The sequence below is a fragment of the Phyllobates terribilis genome, unplaced genomic scaffold (assembly GCF_046119375.1).
Source record: "Phyllobates terribilis strain yellow unplaced genomic scaffold, ASM4611937v1 Scaffold_230__1_contigs__length_3167835, whole genome shotgun sequence".
Classification (NCBI taxonomy): Eukaryota; Metazoa; Chordata; class Amphibia; order Anura; family Dendrobatidae; genus Phyllobates; species Phyllobates terribilis.
In genome coordinates this window covers 1,173,878-1,192,505 of record NW_027362990.1, presented here as the reverse complement: position 1 = coordinate 1,192,505, position 18,628 = coordinate 1,173,878, and the positions used below count along the sequence as shown (strand labels likewise).

General features: G+C 48.2%; 6 non-coding genes and 1 pseudogene across 6 annotated transcripts; all 7 read left to right on the top strand.

Moving 5' to 3' along the window:
• The first annotated feature begins 5,557 nt into the window (after window positions 1–5,557).
• LOC141215118 (U2 spliceosomal RNA) lies at window positions 5,558–5,747 on the top strand. The gene has a single exon (XR_012284262.1). It is a non-coding gene; the product is annotated as a U2 spliceosomal RNA (small nuclear RNA).
• Window positions 5,748–6,865: 1,118 nt separating this feature from the next.
• On the top strand, window positions 6,866–7,056 carry LOC141215065 (U2 spliceosomal RNA). Its single transcript, XR_012284212.1, has one exon. It is a non-coding gene; the product is annotated as a U2 spliceosomal RNA (small nuclear RNA).
• A 1,118-nt stretch (window positions 7,057–8,174) lies between these two features.
• Window positions 8,175–8,365, top strand: LOC141215064 (U2 spliceosomal RNA). The gene has a single exon (XR_012284211.1). It is a non-coding gene; the product is annotated as a U2 spliceosomal RNA (small nuclear RNA).
• Window positions 8,366–9,483: 1,118 nt separating this feature from the next.
• LOC141215061 (U2 spliceosomal RNA) lies at window positions 9,484–9,674 on the top strand. Its single transcript, XR_012284209.1, has one exon. It is a non-coding gene; the product is annotated as a U2 spliceosomal RNA (small nuclear RNA).
• A 1,118-nt stretch (window positions 9,675–10,792) lies between these two features.
• Window positions 10,793–10,870, top strand: LOC141215150 (U2 spliceosomal RNA; annotated as a pseudogene).
• A 5,564-nt stretch (window positions 10,871–16,434) lies between these two features.
• LOC141215111 (U2 spliceosomal RNA) lies at window positions 16,435–16,627 on the top strand. Its single transcript, XR_012284256.1, has one exon. It is a non-coding gene; the product is annotated as a U2 spliceosomal RNA (small nuclear RNA).
• A 1,118-nt stretch (window positions 16,628–17,745) lies between these two features.
• LOC141215060 (U2 spliceosomal RNA) lies at window positions 17,746–17,936 on the top strand. Its single transcript, XR_012284208.1, has one exon. It is a non-coding gene; the product is annotated as a U2 spliceosomal RNA (small nuclear RNA).
• Window positions 17,937–18,628: the final 692 nt, after the last annotated feature.

Here is an 18,628-nt window from a genome sequence, read left to right as displayed (position 1 = left end):
CTGTGAGCTTCTCAGCGACATTCAGCCAGCCAGGTATCCTGCCTGCAGTAGATGGAATGTGGCAATGGAACGCTGGCTGCGCGTGTCATAATAGGCTCTGAGCCTTTATATACCTGTGCACAGCAGCAGCCACCTTCAGTCTGCTGCTGGACAGCCAGCAGCAGCAGCAGCAGGAGAGGTATGTAATCAGGAGCCCTCCTGCTAAGGGTAGACAGCTGCTCGTTCCACCCCACCCCCCGCCTTAATTGGTTCTCCTCCCTTCCAACGGTGTTGAGGCGGGTGGGAACAGCAGGGGGTGAAGGTGCTGTGTTTAAAGAGGTGGAGTTATGCAGATCTAAAACGCGTGGATTGCAGCAGCAGCAAGCCGAAAAGTGCAGGCATGTAAGGGATCTAGAGGTTGACAACATGTCTTCTTAACGGGAGTCCAGGAGCTCATCTCCACAAATGGACTTTTCAGGATCCTTGGGTGGCTCCGTAGTTTGAAACCAATTCTGGTTATCGCTTCTCGGCCTTTTGGCACGATCTATCAGGTTTACCTGTGTGGTCTTGCCTGTGAGGTGCTCTTGGTACCCTTTCTCTCGGCCTGGGGGGATCGTTCCTCTTCGGAGGGACTTAACCCCCCTGCTGCTATTGGGAGGAAGGATTAGTCCGGGAGCAACGGGAAGGGATCCCATGAAGGCTTGCGCCTTTCAGAGAGAAGAGTCGGTACGTTCCTGAGTGAAGGATGCCGGCAACGCTCACATATTCATCGGGTGATGCCCGGATGCGGAACACCGTGAGGATTGAAGTTGGAGCAGCATCGAGGATGGAGAAGAATTTGGACTACATCTGCCATAGGATTCTTCTTGGAGTTCTGGAGTTTCGGCGGGAAGACATATTCTGCTTCCAGGACAACGAGTACAAGGGGACATACACCATCACCTTCAAGAGCCAGGGATGCTGTCAGCAACTCGTACAAAAGGTAAACGAGAAAAACTACTTAGATGAGTTGGATGGACTAACCTTTTGTCTCTTGTATGCTTATGACGAGATCCCCATCGTGGTGCATTTCCCGAACCCCTTTGTGGAAGCTGCAGACATCTCGACCTACCTTACCCGCTATTGTGATGATCTGAGATACCTGGGTACTGTGAAGAACGCGGTAGGCTTCTGGTGCGGCAAGAGAAGGTATATGGCCCGTCTAAAGAGGGACCTTAGTGGAGTGGGAGGAATGCTACACCCTCTCTCAACCTTCGTAATCGGTAAGAGCAGAGGCTACTTATTTTATCCTGGAATGCCAGTATGTTGCAGGAACTGTGGACAAATGGGTCATACCCAAACGTCCTGCACGGGCAGGAAAGTAGACCGCTGCAATAATTGCAGCTGTTACGGACATTTAATGAAGGACTGTCCCGCTGGGAGGAAATGTAATCTCTGCGGTGAGGCGGGGCACATGTTCCGAGGATGCCCCAACAGGACCAGGACCAGGACCTACGCAGAAGCTGCATCTTCTGAAGCTGAGCCGATGCGCCCACCGGTCTTCACTGGCAGGCCGGCGTCGGAGGGCAGTTCGAAGGGCGAGAAGGCTGGGATGGAGCAGGGAGCCGGAGGCCCCTCTGGGGCGGCACCTGCATCGAAGTCCCTTAACGATGGGCGGACCTCGCATGGACCGGAGCGGGGGGGTCCTCCTTCTGGGAGGGTATCCTCCGTATCGATGGTTCCCGATACCGATCCTGTTGGGCTGGAGGGTGGTGCCCCTGTGCGGTTGGCTACAGGGGACCACGCAGCGATGGCCTCAGGATCTTCCAGGGCGATTAGCCAGCCACATGAGGGGGCTTTGCTTCTAGGTGGCGAACATCAGGAAATCTGTGTTGCTGATCTTGTCCTGATGGACCAGTCTCCCCCCCTGGAGGAGGTGGAGGAAGAGGAGGACTGCACCAGTGACCTAGTGGAGTCTGCCCCGAAAAAGAGACGGAATGTCGAATCCCCAGCGTCTCCTGGAATGTGGCTGGGAACCGTGACCTACGAGGGGGCAACCGCCGGCTCACAGAATATCGAGTCGTTTGGGTCTTCTAGCCCGGATGTCCTGGAGCAATTTGATATACAGGGCTTTGAGTCAGGTGTCCTCATGGAAGATCCACCACCCTGACCTATGAATGCCCACAATAAGACTTGTCTCACTGAATGTGAGGTCATTAAAGAGCCCAGTTCGTAGGGCTGCTCTATTCAAGTATTTAGAAACCACTGACTTTGATATATGTTTATTACAGGAATGCGGGATACAACATGCACTAAATTATAATGATATCAAGACAGATTGGAGACTGGGGCCCTCCATCTGGTCTGGCTCCAATGACAACAAGTCAGCGGGGGTGGGCTTCCTCTGTCGTGGGAGAAATATTACTATAAATGCTGTCACAGAAATAGTACCAGGCAGAGTGGTTTTAGTGCATTTTAAATTTAATGGTTTTACCCTACGTGTAATGAATATTTATGCTCCCCCTGATAAGCAAGAGAGAATTAATTTATTTGGGATATTGCCATTGTACTGTACTGGGTCATCTCCCCTGGTCGTAGGGGGTGATTTTAATTGTCTTTGTGCTAGTGAACAACGAGCAGGGGGTGACCCTTTACGCAAATTGGATAAGTCATGTCATCTATTGAAAGATTTTATAACTGATTTTAAATTATGCGATGCGTGGAGGTCACTCCTGCCGACGGACCCTGGTTATACGTGGTCCGGAAGAGGGGTGTCCTCCAGGATCGATTTTATTTTCCTATCAGATGATTTTAACCCTGTAAAATGTGTTTTAACATCAAATATATTTTCTGACCATAAGGGCTTGGAGGTGCATCTAGAATACCGGGATGAACAGAGGGTCAACAGGGGCCTCTGGCGTCTAAGTACTTACCTGCTGGAGGACCCTCTGATTCGACAAGACTTTGGTAAAGCCTATCAAGCCTGGCGGCGACAAAAACCTTCTGATGCCCCTATGGTAACCTGGTGGGAAAATTTGAAAAAAAAAGTCAGAATGTTTTTTATAAAAGCAGGGAGACGTAAAGCTAGAGAGAAAAAAAGATGTTTTAGTGATCTTAACACCAAACTACAAACACTTTTTAAATTCAAAGAGCTAGGGGTGGAGGTGGGAGATGATATTGCTAGCCTAAAAACTGAAATTCAGAACTGCATAGACACAAAGGGGAAAGAGATTATTTTTAACTCTAGAGTGCAGCACTTGGAGGAGGGGGAGAAGTGCTCTCGCTTCTTCTTCAAAAAAGTCATGGATAAAAGAGAAGTGATCACAAATCTAGAGGGTGAAACATCTATGCAGGGAATGTTGAATGTTACTTTTAACTTTTATAAGCATCTTTTTAGTAAAAAGTGTATAGATGAGTCCTTTTTATCTGATGCTCTTAATGATCTCGATTTTAAGTTAAATTTTACAGACCAGGAGTTTTTAGAACGCGATATTGTTTTAGAGGAATTATTTTATGTTTTTAAAAGTTTCTCTAAGGGTAAAGCACCTGGGTGTGACGGACTACCTGTAGAATTTTACCTTACTTTTTGGGACATTTTAAAAGAGGACCTTTTTATGCTTTTTAAAGAAGTTTTTATTTCTGAACAGTTGCCATTTTCGTGGAGGAGAGGAGTGGTGTCTTTGATATATAAAAAAGGTGACCGCAGTACTCTAGCGAATTGGAGACCCATAACTCTCCTAAATGTTGATTACAAGGTACTTGCTAAGGTGGTTGCAGACCGGCTCAGGAGTGTCATTGCCAAACTAATCCAGCCTAAGCAGGTTTGTAGTGTACCAGGCAGAAGTATTTCAGAGGTTTTAAACGTATTAAGGGATGTAATTTGGTATTCCAGAGACCGGGGTCAAAATGTAGCTCTTTTAGCCCTAGATTTTGAAAAAGCTTTCGATAGAGTCTCTCATAGATTTCTTTTTAGAGTTTTAAAAAGAATGGGTATCCCTAATATGCTTTTAAATTGTATTAAGATTTTATATAAAAATTGTTTTAGTCAAATTTCTCTTAATGGCTTTTTAACAGATGGAGTTCCCCTTGAGTCCGGAGTGAAGCAGGGATGCCCCTTGTCGCCCATCCTGTTCATCTGCGCCATGGAGCCCCTGCTGAGCGCAATAAGGAAAGACAAAGTGATTAGAGGGGTTCCTGTTCCAGGCGGAGGTGGCAGTGATGTGAGAGTCTTTGGCTACATGGATGACGTGACAGTTGTGTGCGTGGACCCTGCTTCCCTCCGGAGGGCGGTGTTGCGCATTGAATTTTTTTCCCAGGCATCCGGGTTTAAACTTAATTTAAATAAATCTGAATGTCTGACTTTGGGATCCTGGGACACCGCCCAACTCCCGCAGCTCACTATAAAACGAGACAATGTAAAAATTCTTGGAGTTGTTTTTAACGAGGAGAATGTGGGAACTCAAAGCTGGGAGAATGTCATAGAAAAAATGTCAAAGAAAATATCATTTTGGGGTTTGAGGTCCCTAACAATGGAGGGGAAAATTTTAATTATAAAATCAGTGTTGTTACCCCTCATACTGTATATAGCTATGGTGTACCCCCCCTCTGATGTTTTAATTAAAAAAATGACTAGGATGATCTTTATGTTTTTATGGAACTCCAAAATGGAAAAATTAAGGCGAGAAATAATGAGGAAGAATAAAATGAACGGCGGAAGGGATGTCCCCGACTTACATATTTATTTGTATTTAAATTATTTCTGCTTTTGTTTCAAACATTTTAATGGTAATAGTGCGCTAAGTTATTTTTTAAAATATACTTGTGGGATGATTTTTAAAAGATGGTTTAAGTTGTCGTTGAATTCCCCTGTTTTACTATGCCCCCCCAAACACCAAGCAATCTTAGAAAAGACTGTTCGATTTTATAGCCTTGGTGATTTTAATATGGACATTTTTAAAGACCGCAAGAAGCTTTTATCTTTTCTGAGGAGGAATGAAGATGTGACCCCCATAGTAAATTTCTCAGAAGAGAGATCGAAGCAAGTTTGGAAGAATGTCTTCGGGAAATTCTTAGCAAATGGACATAAGGACATCGCATGGATGGTGGTCCACCAGTGCCTCCCCACCAGAGAATTTCAACACAGGAGAGGCCTGGTGGCCAGAGCCAAATGCCCCAGAGACTCATGTGTTAATGACGAAACCACCTTGCACCTTATGTGGAATTGCCCATTTGCACAGGAACTTTGGCACAAAGTTGGGATTCTTTTAAAATGGACTTGCGGTTTAAGAGATTTTAACCATGAATATGTTTTATATGGCCTTTTTAAATGTCCGACCCCTCAACAGTATTGTATATGTTGGTGTATGATTAACTGTTTTAAAGACGCCCTTTGGAAGGCACGCAATATTTTACTTTTTAAACGTGATGCTATTTCTGTGAAGGATTGTCTTAAAATTGCTTTTAGCCAGATGTATATTTATTACTTGAGGGATGTCAAATGTATTGGGAGAAGGGATGCCAATCGTATATGGGGTTTTTATGGGTGGAATTCTGTGTTTTAATAATGTACTGTTTGTGTTGTTGTTTTTGATTGTAAACCATCTTTTACGCACTTAATAAATTATGTTGAAACCTGATCTGTTCTTATCAGTTTAATATCTGATACGTCCCCTATCTGGGGACCATATATTAAATGGATTTTTAGAACAGGGAGATGGAAAAAGAGCTTGCTCTGTCCACTCCACGCATTGACCTGGTATTGCAGTATCTCCAGGACCGGTGCACCCCTTCTTTAATGCAGTTTCTAAAATCAGAAAGAATTGAATTCAATGTTTTTTGTTCATTTTGCTTGTTTGTCGGATTTTGGGATGGACTCTTTGGCTTTGCTTTTCTTCTCCTCATTGGATTTTTCATGTTCAAAGTTGCAGAAGCCAGATTACAAGCTCATTTTGGTTCAACTTCAGCAACTGTGCATTGCATTGCCATGTAATGTGATGCAATGCTATCTTTCTAGCTCTCCCTTTTTACTTCCTTTTGGATAAACAGACATATTAGGCAAGCATTTTGGAGCTTTCACCTAAATAACTACAGGTGGTGAGATAAGCTGCACAATATAATTGACCTTTCAGTATATTGTTGCACACACACCATCTATTTAGCAAATGCCCTTGTTATCAACAGCAGCCTTTTAAACTCACCTGAGCTAACAGGTATGTGCGCTGGTTACTCTGCTGCGCTTAAAATTTCTTTTTTGGTTTGCTACAATGCCTTTTCTGAAACGTTGTCTCCTTCTGCTGGAACACTGACTTCTTTCATTTAATGCCTGCAGACTATAAAAGAGAACCCAACCCAAAAAGTTTGGTTGATTAGTCTGTGGCATTCTGTTAAACTGTTGCTTATGGCGGTCTCTGTGAGCTTCTCAGCGACATTCAGCCAGCCAGGTATCCTGCCTGCAGTAGATGGAATGTGGCAATGGAACGCTGGCTGCGCGTGTCATAATAGGCTCTGAGCCTTTATATACCTGTGCACAGCAGCAGCCACCTTCAGTCTGCTGCTGGACAGCCAGCAGCAGCAGCAGCAGCAGGAGAGGTATGTAATCAGGAGCCCTCCTGCTAAGGGTAGACAGCTGCTCGTTCCACCCCACCCCCCGCCTTAATTGGTTCTCCTCCCTTCCAACGGTGTTGAGGCGGGTGGGAACAGCAGGGGGTGAAGGTGCTGTGTTTAAAGAGGTGGAGTTATGCAGATCTAAAACGCGTGGATTGCAGCAGCAGCAAGCCGAAAAGTGCAGGCATGTAAGGGATCTAGAGGTTGACAACATGTCTTCTTAACGGGAGTCCAGGAGCTCATCTCCACAAATGGACTTTTCAGGATCCTTGGGTGGCTCCGTAGTTTGAAACCAATTCTGGTTATCGCTTCTCGGCCTTTTGGCTAAGATCAAGTGTAGTATCTGTTCTTATCAGTTTAATATCTGATACGTCCCCTATCTGGGGACCATATATTAAATGGATTTTTAGAACAGGGAGATGGAAAAAGAGCTTGCTCTGTCCACTCCACGCATTGACCTGGTATTGCAGTATCTCCAGGACCGGTGCACCCCTTCTTTAATGCAGTTTCTAAAATCAGAAAGAATTGAATTCAATGTTTTTTGTTCATTTTGCTTGTTTGTCGGATTTTGGGATGGACTCTTTGGCTTTGCTTTTCTTCTCCTCATTGGATTTTTCATGTTCAAAGTTGCAGAAGCCAGATTACAAGCTCATTTTGGTTCAACTTCAGCAACTGTGCATTGCATTGCCATGTAATGTGATGCAATGCTATCTTTCTAGCTCTCCCTTTTTACTTCCTTTTGGATAAACAGACATATTAGGCAAGCATTTTGGAGCTTTCACCTAAATAACTACAGGTGGTGAGATAAGCTGCACAATATAATTGACCTTTCAGTATATTGTTGCACACACACCATCTATTTAGCAAATGCCCTTGTTATCAACAGCAGCCTTTTAAACTCACCTGAGCTAACAGGTATGTGCGCTGGTTACTCTGCTGCGCTTAAAATTTCTTTTTTGGTTTGCTACAATGCCTTTTCTGAAACGTTGTCTCCTTCTGCTGGAACACTGACTTCTTTCATTTAATGCCTGCAGACTATAAAAGAGAACCCAACCCAAAAAGTTTGGTTGATTAGTCTGTGGCATTCTGTTAAACTGTTGCTTATGGCGGTCTCTGTGAGCTTCTCAGCGACATTCAGCCAGCCAGGTATCCTGCCTGCAGTAGATGGAATGTGGCAATGGAACGCTGGCTGCGCGTGTCATAATAGGCTCTGAGCCTTTATATACCTGTGCACAGCAGCAGCCACCTTCAGTCTGCTGCTGGACAGCCAGCAGCAGCAGCAGCAGCAGGAGAGGTATGTAATCAGGAGCCCTCCTGCTAAGGGTAGACAGCTGCTCGTTCCACCCCACCCCCCGCCTTAATTGGTTCTCCTCCCTTCCAACGGTGTTGAGGCGGGTGGGAACAGCAGGGGGTGAAGGTGCTGTGTTTAAAGAGGTGGAGTTATGCAGATCTAAAACGCGTGGATTGCAGCAGCAGCAAGCCGAAAAGTGCAGGCATGTAAGGGATCTAGAGGTTGACAACATGTCTTCTTAACGGGAGTCCAGGAGCTCATCTCCACAAATGGACTTTTCAGGATCCTTGGGTGGCTCCGTAGTTTGAAACCAATTCTGGTTATCGCTTCTCGGCCTTTTGGCTAAGATCAAGTGTAGTATCTGTTCTTATCAGTTTAATATCTGATACGTCCCCTATCTGGGGACCATATATTAAATGGATTTTTAGAACAGGGAGATGGAAAAAGAGCTTGCTCTGTCCACTCCACGCATTGACCTGGTATTGCAGTATCTCCAGGACCGGTGCACCCCTTCTTTAATGCAGTTTCTAAAATCAGAAAGAATTGAATTCAATGTTTTTTGTTCATTTTGCTTGTTTGTCGGATTTTGGGATGGACTCTTTGGCTTTGCTTTTCTTCTCCTCATTGGATTTTTCATGTTCAAAGTTGCAGAAGCCAGATTACAAGCTCATTTTGGTTCAACTTCAGCAACTGTGCATTGCATTGCCATGTAATGTGATGCAATGCTATCTTTCTAGCTCTCCCTTTTTACTTCCTTTTGGATAAACAGACATATTAGGCAAGCATTTTGGAGCTTTCACCTAAATAACTACAGGTGGTGAGATAAGCTGCACAATATAATTGACCTTTCAGTATATTGTTGCACACACACCATCTATTTAGCAAATGCCCTTGTTATCAACAGCAGCCTTTTAAACTCACCTGAGCTAACAGGTATGTGCGCTGGTTACTCTGCTGCGCTTAAAATTTCTTTTTTGGTTTGCTACAATGCCTTTTCTGAAACGTTGTCTCCTTCTGCTGGAACACTGACTTCTTTCATTTAATGCCTGCAGACTATAAAAGAGAACCCAACCCAAAAAGTTTGGTTGATTAGTCTGTGGCATTCTGTTAAACTGTTGCTTATGGCGGTCTCTGTGAGCTTCTCAGCGACATTCAGCCAGCCAGGTATCCTGCCTGCAGTAGATGGAATGTGGCAATGGAACGCTGGCTGCGCGTGTCATAATAGGCTCTGAGCCTTTATATACCTGTGCACAGCAGCAGCCACCTTCAGTCTGCTGCTGGACAGCCAGCAGCAGCAGCAGCAGCAGGAGAGGTATGTAATCAGGAGCCCTCCTGCTAAGGGTAGACAGCTGCTCGTTCCACCCCACCCCCCGCCTTAATTGGTTCTCCTCCCTTCCAACGGTGTTGAGGTGGGTGGGAACAGCAGGGGGTGAAGGTGCTGTGTTTAAAGAGGTGGAGTTATGCAGATCTAAAACGCGTGGATTGCAGCAGCAGCAAGCCGAAAAGTGCAGGCATGTAAGGGATCTAGAGGTTGACAACATGTCTTCTTAACGGGAGTCCAGGAGCTCATCTCCACAAATGGACTTTTCAGGATCCTTGGGTGGCTCCGTAGTTTGAAACCAATTCTGGTTATCGCTTCTCGGCCTTTTGGCTAAGATCAAGTGTAGTATCTGTTCTTATCAGTTTAATATCTGATACGTCCCCTATCTGGGGACCATATATTAAATGGATTTTTAGAACAGGGAGATGGAAAAAGAGCTTGCTCTGTCCACTCCACGCATTGACCTGGTATTGCAGTATCTCCAGGACCGGTGCACCCCTTCTTTAATGCAGTTTCTAAAATCAGAAAGAATTGAATTCAATGTTTTTTGTTCATTTTGCTTGTTTGTCGGATTTTGGGATGGACTCTTTGGCTTTGCTTTTCTTCTCCTCATTGGATTTTTCATGTTCAAAGTTGCAGAAGCCAGATTACAAGCTCATTTTGGTTCAACTTCAGCAACTGTGCATTGCATTGCCATGTAATGTGATGCAATGCTATCTTTCTATCTCTCCCTTTTTACTTCCTTTTGGATAAACAGACATATTAGGCAAGCATTTTGGAGCTTTCACCTAAATAACTACAGGTGGTGAGATAAGCTGCACAATATAATTGACCTTTCAGTATATTGTTGCACACACACCATCTATTTAGCAAATGCCCTTGTTATCAACAGCAGCCTTTTAAACTCACCTGAGCTAACAGGTATGTGCGCTGGTTACTCTGCTGCGCTTAAAATTTCTTTTTTGGTTTGCTACAATGCCTTTTCTGAAACGTTGTCTCCTTCTGCTGGAACACTGACTTCTTTCATTTAATGCCTGCAGACTATAAAAGAGAACCCAACCCAAAAAGTTTGGTTGATTAGTCTGTGGCATTCTGTTAAACTGTTGCTTATGGCGGTCTCTGTGAGCTTCTCAGCGACATTCAGCCAGCCAGGTATCCTGCCTGCAGTAGATGGAATGTGGCAATGGAACGCTGGCTGCGCGTGTCATAATAGGCTCTGAGCCTTTATATACCTGTGCACAGCAGCAGCCACCTTCAGTCTGCTGCTGGACAGCCAGCAGCAGCAGCAGCAGCAGGAGAGGTATGTAATCAGGAGCCCTCCTGCTAAGGGTAGACAGCTGCTCGTTCCACCCCACCCCCCGCCTTAATTGGTTCTCCTCCCTTCCAACGGTGTTGAGGCGGGTGGGAACAGCAGGGGGTGAAGGTGCTGTGTTTAAAGAGGTGGAGTTATGCAGATCTAAAACGCGTGGATTGCAGCAGCAGCAAGCCGAAAAGTGCAGGCATGTAAGGGATCTAGAGGTTGACAACATGTCTTCTTAACGGGAGTCCAGGAGCTCATCTCCACAAATGGACTTTTCAGGATCCTTGGGTGGCTCCGTAGTTTGAAACCAATTCTGGTTATCGCTTCTCGGCCTTTTGGCTAAGATCAAGTGTAGTATCTGTTCTTTTAAGAACACAAGAGCTACGATCTACACTTGACGAGAGCGATCGAACTCGGAAGGAGAAGAGCTTCGGAGCCCAGCTGACATCAGAGAACGAAGGCGGATATCGGTGGGAGGAAGAAGCTCTGAAGAATCCAGAAGAAGACGAAGACTCGGAGAAGAATCGGGCTGTCCTGTGGAATCTTCGAGGAAGAAAATCATCGAGACAAAGACCTTTCGGGGAATTTGTCCAGAACACGACGGGAGAAGAATCTGCATAGCTCCACCCATTCCGGGAAGAGTTCCAGATCCAGCTCCAAGAAGTAACTGCAGGAGGAAAGCCATGGCAAGCGCTGCGAGGAAGGCCGAAAAGAAGAGCCTGGAGCTGGGGACAGCCAGGAGGGCCCAGCCAGGAGCCGATTCTGACCCCAAGGACTCTGCCTCCACGACTGGCCAGCAGAAGGGACCCCAGAAGCCCCGCCACGAAGCTCCAGCCCTGGAGCCATGGATGCGGCAGACGGTGGCCCTGAAGCTGAAGGAAGTGGATGGGAGGGTGCCGGACATGTCCTCGGACGTGTTCTGCCAGAAGATGCTGCTGGATCGAGGCTTCTCCAGGTCGGACACCCTCAGCATCCAGACCTTCTTGACGGGGATCTTCTTCGTCACCTTCGCCACTGTGAACACCTGCAGGAGGTTCTGGGAAATGGTAAGCGCAAAAGGACCGGATAATTCCTTCTCTGCCTTTACAGGTAGCTGCCCTATCCAGAGGGATGAAAGGAGGATCACGGTCTCCATGCGCAACCCGCACACCCCAGGCCAAGACATCTGTACCTTCCTGAGACGCTTCTGTTTGGTTGTGAAGGAACCCTCTCACATCCTGAATGGACTCGGCTTCTGGACAGGTAAGTGGTCGGTGACCGTTAGACTTCACAGGGACCTGGCGTACTCAGACGGACTTCGGCACCTGCCCCCGACATTCTCCCTGGGCAACTCCTACGGCCTCATCTATTACCCGGACATGCCGCGGAACTGCAGGAGATGCGGCAAGAACGGCCACGAGATGAAGGACTGCAAGGAGGATGCCTGCAGGATTTGTCGAGTGACGGGACACAGCTCGAAGGACTGCCCGAAGAAGACGTCCTGCAACCTGTGTGGGCTGGCGGCTCATCTGTACAAGGATTGCCCCAGGCGTGAGAGATCCTGGGCATCGGTGGTTGCGACGACCCCAGCTACGGAGGACAAGGCCCCGACGACCAGGCCTGTGAAGGTCAAGGACGCGACGACCAAGGCCCCAGCGGCCAAGGCCGAGACGACCAAGGCCAAAGCGGTCAAGGAGTCGGTGGCCAAAGCCCCAGCGACGGTCCCAGCAGCTCCGAAGCAGAAGAAAAAGTCAAAGGAGGGTAAGAGTTCTGTCACCCCTCTCTCGATCCCTCCCCCTGCCACCCCCGTCCAATCCCCCCCCACCCCGGCCACCCCTGCTGAGGATTCCACTTCCTCTTCCTCCTTCCCCTACTCCTCAGCAGGTGTCCTTTCCCCTGCCCCGGCAGCCACTCTCCCTCCCCAGACCATGGTAGCGGTGGAATTAACCTTTCCTCCACCCGCCGCTATCTATTCCGAGGAGGATTTTCCCCTTCTTGTCTCCCCAGTTCCAACCCGGGGAAAGAGGAAGGTGGAGGACAGCCCTGCTACTGAATCCTCCAAAAAGAAGATTCTGGATTTCGTAGGCGAAAAGGAGGATACCCTCCCTGAGCCAGAAGAGATGGAGCACATGGTTGAGACCCTGGTGGCCGAGCCAGAAGAGGAGGAACTGGTGGTCGCCGAGATTGAGGCCGCGCTGCTTGACCAGATGGAGGAAGAGGGCCTGCTGGTGATCCCGTCACCAGCAGTCAACACCGACGAGGGACCACCCGACCGGAGTGGTAACTAAGGTGTATTGCCTGCGCTAACTTTTTCTTTTTTCCCTACATGATGGCTAATATTAACTTATTTTCCATTAATGTCAGGAGCATCAAGGACAAGTTCAGACGTCAGACTATTTATGCCTTCCTTACTTCCCAGTTGTGTGATGTTTATATGTTGCAGGAATGTTCCCTTCCCTCCTCTAGGTCCTTCAAACATCTGGCCAGGGAGTGGTCCCACGGTCCATCCTACTGGTCCGGTGGGGGTGACTGCAAGTCTGCGGGGGTCGCAATTCTGATCAGGGGGGGCGCATTCACGCTTGAGTCCGTCCAGGAGCTCATCTGCGGCAGGGCTCTTGTTGTAGATGGCAACTGGGCGGGAGAACCTGTCAGGTTCATCAACGTGTATGCGTCCCCACTGAAGAATGAGCGTTTGGAGCTTTTCCAGACCCTGCGGCTTCAGCTTGCCACCACCAGGACCTTAGTGATGGCCGGGGATTTCAACTGCCCCATCGAGGAGGACGGTCGTAGTTCTGGCACATCTGCCAAGTTGGACATCACGTCCAAGCTGCTCATCGAGATGGTAACCGAGGCCTCTCTTCAGGACGTGGTGGGCTCCATGGGGAGAGGCTCCACGAACTATTCGTGGAGCCGACCCGATGGCTCACTCCGCTCCAGGATTGACTTTGTGTTCACCTCTCGGGCAGTCAGGCAGAGTAGGCACTCGATGGTCTCCTGCTTCTTCTCCGACCACAGAGCCATTCACTTACAAGGTGTCCTCGGCGACGGTTTTCCGTCCGGCCCCGGCTCCTGGAAGCTGAATTGTGCTCTGCTGGCTCAGGATGAAGTCGTGGAGGAGCTGAGAGCAGCCTACGCAATGTGGCAGTCCTACAAGGGTAGCTTCCAAACAGTCTCTGATTGGTGGGAATATGTTAAACTTGAGTTTCGCTGTTTCTTTCAGGCCAAGGGTCGACAACAGGAGTGTGAGAAGAGGAGGGACTTCAGAGGGCTGCAGCGCGAGCTGCGGTCGCTGCAGGACCTTCTTCACTGCGGCTGGGACGTGAGGGAGGAGCTGGAGGAGACCAAGAAGAGCCTGAAAAGGCACTTTGAGGAGGAGTCCAAGCGAATCATCTTCCGTTCCAAAGTGGAGAATCTGGAGAAGGGTGAGAAATGTAACTCATTCTTTTTCAGGAAACTTCATGCCGGTCACACGCCCCTGAACGAGCTGCGAGACGAGAGCAGAAACATGCGACGTGGGAAGGAGGACGTGATGAGGGTCGTCAGCGACTTCTACAGCGAACTCTACTCCCACAAGACTACCGACCCCGACGCTGCTGATAAGTTCCTGTCAGGTATCACTAACCATCTTGATCCTACAGGCACGGCAGCCTTGGACAAACCTCTGATGGTGGGCGAATTGCTCTCTGCCGCTAAATCCTTTAGGACCGGCAGGACCCCGGGCAGTGATGGTCTTCCAGCGGAGCTCTATGTAGCGCTGGGAGACCTCATCTGTCCGGACCTGTTGGACCTGTACGAGGAGATGGTGGTGGAGGGTAGAATGCCTCCATCTTTGAGGGAAGGAATGGTCATGATCCTGTACAAGCGGAAGGGAGAGAGGTGCGACCTGAGGAATTGGCGTCCCATCACTCTGCTCAACGTGGACTACAAGATCCTGGCCAAGACGATGGCGACACGACTTAAGACGGTCATCGGACGGATCATCCACCCGGACCAGACCTGCGGCATCCCTGGACGTCGCATCGCAGACAGCCTCGCTCTCGTGCGGGACACGGTCGAGTACATCAAGGTCCGCCGCGCACACGCGGCCCTGGTCTCCTTGGATCAGGAGAAGGCCTTCGACCGGGTTTCCCACGAGTTCATGGGCCGAGCTCTGCACCGGTTAGGTTTGGGTAACATGTTTTGTTCGTATGTCCGTCTGATGTATTTTGATATCCACAGCTCGGTGTTGGTGAACGGCTGGAAGACTGACCCCTTCCCTGTCCTCTCTGGGGTCAGACAAGGCTGCCCTCTATCACCTCTTCTTTTTGTTTGTGTTATAGAACTCTTCGCAGAGGCTATCCGGCAGAATGGAGAGATCAGAGGGATCACCGCACCGGGTCCGGGACGACACGAGGTCAAGTGCTCGCTCTACATGGACGACGTCACCGTCTTCTGCGCTGATCGTGGTTCAGTCGACGCCCTCGTCCAGACGTGTGAGAGGTTCGGCCGGGCTTCAGGGGCCAAAGTCAACTGCAGGAAGTCGGAAGCCATGCTCTTCGGGGATTGGCAGCCGGCCTCCTCCGCCCCCTTCCCCTTCAACATTCAACCGGATTTCCTCAAGGTGCTGGGAGTCTGGTTCGGGAAGGAAGGAGCGGCCCTCAAGTCCTGGCAAGAACGCTTGGCCAAGGTGAAGCAACGGATCGGACTCTGGAGCCTCAGACACCTCACTTGTGAGGGTAAGGCACTCGTCCTGCGTAATGAGGTCCTGCCCGTCTTGCAGTACACGGCGCAGGCCTGGCCCCCACACGTCACTGTGTGCAGGGCCATTACCAGGACAGTGTTTCACTTTGTCTGGGGATCCAAGATGGACAGAGTCAGGCGGGCCGTCATGTACAAGGAGCCTCGCAAGGGTGGGAAGGGCGTTCCAGATATCCCCACCCTCCTGCGATCCTCTTTTGTGTGTGATTGTGTCCGCCAGACTTTGCAAGTCAAGAATGGCTCCGCGGGCAGGTCCATGTCTCGCTTCTTCCTGCTTCCTCTTTGGAGGCGACTCGGCTGGGACAAGTGGGACAGCTCCTTCCCCTACAACTGGACGACGCCATGGTTCTACGGAGACGTCGTTCGATTTGTGGGGGAGCATCAACTGGAGGGACTCAAGCCCGACTTGTGGAAGCCCAAAACTATCCACAAGCTAATCAGAGCCAAGGATGACGTGGAGAACATCACAGGACTTCACCAGGACACGCTGGAGACTGTGTGGACAAATGTGTCGTCTGACAGGCTGACCAACGGGCACAAGGACTTGTCGTGGATGGCGATTCAGGGCGGACTGCCCGTCCGGTCATTCATGCATGCCCGGAACCTGTGCAAGACCCGGTACTGCCCAAGGTGCCCCTTCGTGGAGGAAACATCTTTGCACACTTTTTGGGACTGCGGATTTGCACAGCGCCTATTGACTGCACTTGAGGACGACCTGAGGAACTCTGTCCCCAGGGCGAGCCTATCGCACCATTCTGTGCTTTACGGACTCTTCCCTGGGGTTCATACCGTCGGAGCCATCCAGGAGGCTTGGCGCCTTATGAACTGCTTCAAGGATGCCGTTTGGGTCGCCAGGAACCGGCTCATCTTGAGGAGGGAGAGGATGTCCATCCAGGACTGCCGCAGGCTGATCCACAGCCTGCTCAGAGACTATTCCATCATGGACGGTCCGGAGGACGAGGACGAGGACTAAACCCCTCCTCCCCCTCTCCCCTTATGTGTCTTGTCTTTCAATAAAGCTTCGGGCCTGTGATTTTCCCCTCCCCATCCCCTTTTTCCCAATCCCCATCCCTTATCACGGTTCGTCGTACTGTATTAATTGACATGCTTTTTCTTTCAGATTGAGTGTTTTGTGTAGCATAGGGGTGTGATGTGTCTAGTTAGTGCGTCGTATCCTCATGCTATGTAAATATGATGTAGAATTCTGTGTGTACTGGGCTGCGGCACTGTACACTGTCTGTTAACTTATTTTTTGTGCTAATAAAAGATATATTCAATCAAAAAATCTGTTCTTATCAGTTTAATATCTGATACGTCCCCTATCTGGGGACCATATATTAAATGGATTTTTAGAACAGGGAGATGGAAAAAGAGCTTGCTCTGTCCACTCCACGCATTGACCTGGTATTGCAGTATCTCCAGGACCGGTGCACCCCTTCTTTAATGCAGTTTCTAAAATCAGAAAGAATTGAATTCAATGTTTTTTGTTCATTTTGCTTGTTTGTCGGATTTTGGGATGGACTCTTTGGCTTTGCTTTTCTTCTCCTCATTGGATTTTTCATGTTCAAAGTTGCAGAAGCCAGATTACAAGCTCATTTTGGTTCAACTTCAGCAACTGTGCATTGCATTGCCATGTAATGTGATGCAATGCTATCTTTCTAGCTCTCCCTTTTTACTTCCTTTTGGATAAACAGACATATTAGGCAAGCATTTTGGAGCTTTCACCTAAATAACTACAGGTGGTGAGATAAGCTGCACAATATAATTGACCTTTCAGTATATTGTTGCACACACACCATCTATTTAGCAAATGCCCTTGTTATCAACAGCAGCCTTTTAAACTCACCTGAGCTAACAGGTATGTGCGCTGGTTACTCTGCTGCGCTTAAAATTTCTTTTTTGGTTTGCTACAATGCCTTTTCTGAAACGTTGTCTCCTTCTGCTGGAACACTGACTTCTTTCATTTAATGCCTGCAGACTATAAAAGAGAACCCAACCCAAAAAGTTTGGTTGATTAGTCTGTGGCATTCTGTTAAACTGTTGCTTATGGCGGTCTCTGTGAGCTTCTCAGCGACATTCAGCCAGCCAGGTATCCTGCCTGCAGTAGATGGAATGTGGCAATGGAACGCTGGCTGCGCGTGTCATAATAGGCTCTGAGCCTTTATATACCTGTGCACAGCAGCAGCCACCTTCAGTCTGCTGCTGGACAGCCAGCAGCAGCAGCAGCAGCAGGAGAGGTATGTAATCAGGAGCCCTCCTGCTAAGGGTAGACAGCTGCTCGTTCCACCCCACCCCCCGCCTTAATTGGTTCTCCTCCCTTCCAACGGTGTTGAGGCGGGTGGGAACAGCAGGGGGTGAAGGTGCTGTGTTTAAAGAGGTGGAGTTATGCAGATCTAAAACGCGTGGATTGCAGCAGCAGCAAGCCGAAAAGTGCAGGCATGTAAGGGATCTAGAGGTTGACAACATGTCTTCTTAACGGGAGTCCAGGAGCTCATCTCCACAAATGGACTTTTCAGGATCCTTGGGTGGCTCCGTAGTTTGAAACCAATTCTGGTTATCGCTTCTCGGCCTTTTGGCTAAGATCAAGTGTAGTATCTGTTCTTATCAGTTTAATATCTGATACGTCCCCTATCTGGGGACCATATATTAAATGGATTTTTAGAACAGGGAGATGGAAAAAGAGCTTGCTCTGTCCACTCCACGCATTGACCTGGTATTGCAGTATCTCCAGGACCGGTGCACCCCTTCTTTAATGCAGTTTCTAAAATCAGAAAGAATTGAATTCAATGTTTTTTGTTCATTTTGCTTGTTTGTCGGATTTTGGGATGGACTCTTTGGCTTTGCTTTTCTTCTCCTCATTGGATTTTTCATGTTCAAAGTTGCAGAAGCCAGATTACAAGCTCATTTTGGTTCAACTTCAGCAACTGTGCATTGCATTGCCATGTAATGTGATGCAATGCTATCTTTCTAGCTCTCCCTTTTTACTTCCTTTTGGATAAACAGACATATTAGGCAAGCATTTTGGAGCTTTCACCTAAATAACTACAGGTGGTGAGATAAGCTGCACAATATAATTGACCTTTCAGTATATTGTTGCACACACACCATCTATTTAGCAAATGCCCTTGTTATCAACAGCAGCCTTTTAAACTCACCTGAGCTAACAGGTATGTGCGCTGGTTACTCTGCTGCGCTTAAAATTTCTTTTTTGGTTTGCTACAATGCCTTTTCTGAAACGTTGTCTCCTTCTGCTGGAACACTGACTTCTTTCATTTAATGCCTGCAGACTATAAAAGAGAACCCAACCCAAAAAGTTTGGTTGATTAGTCTGTGGCATTCTGTTAAACTGTTGCTTATGGCGGTCTCTGTGAGCTTCTCAGCGACATTCAGCCAGCCAGGTATCCTGCCTGCAGTAGATGGAATGTGGCAATGGAACGCT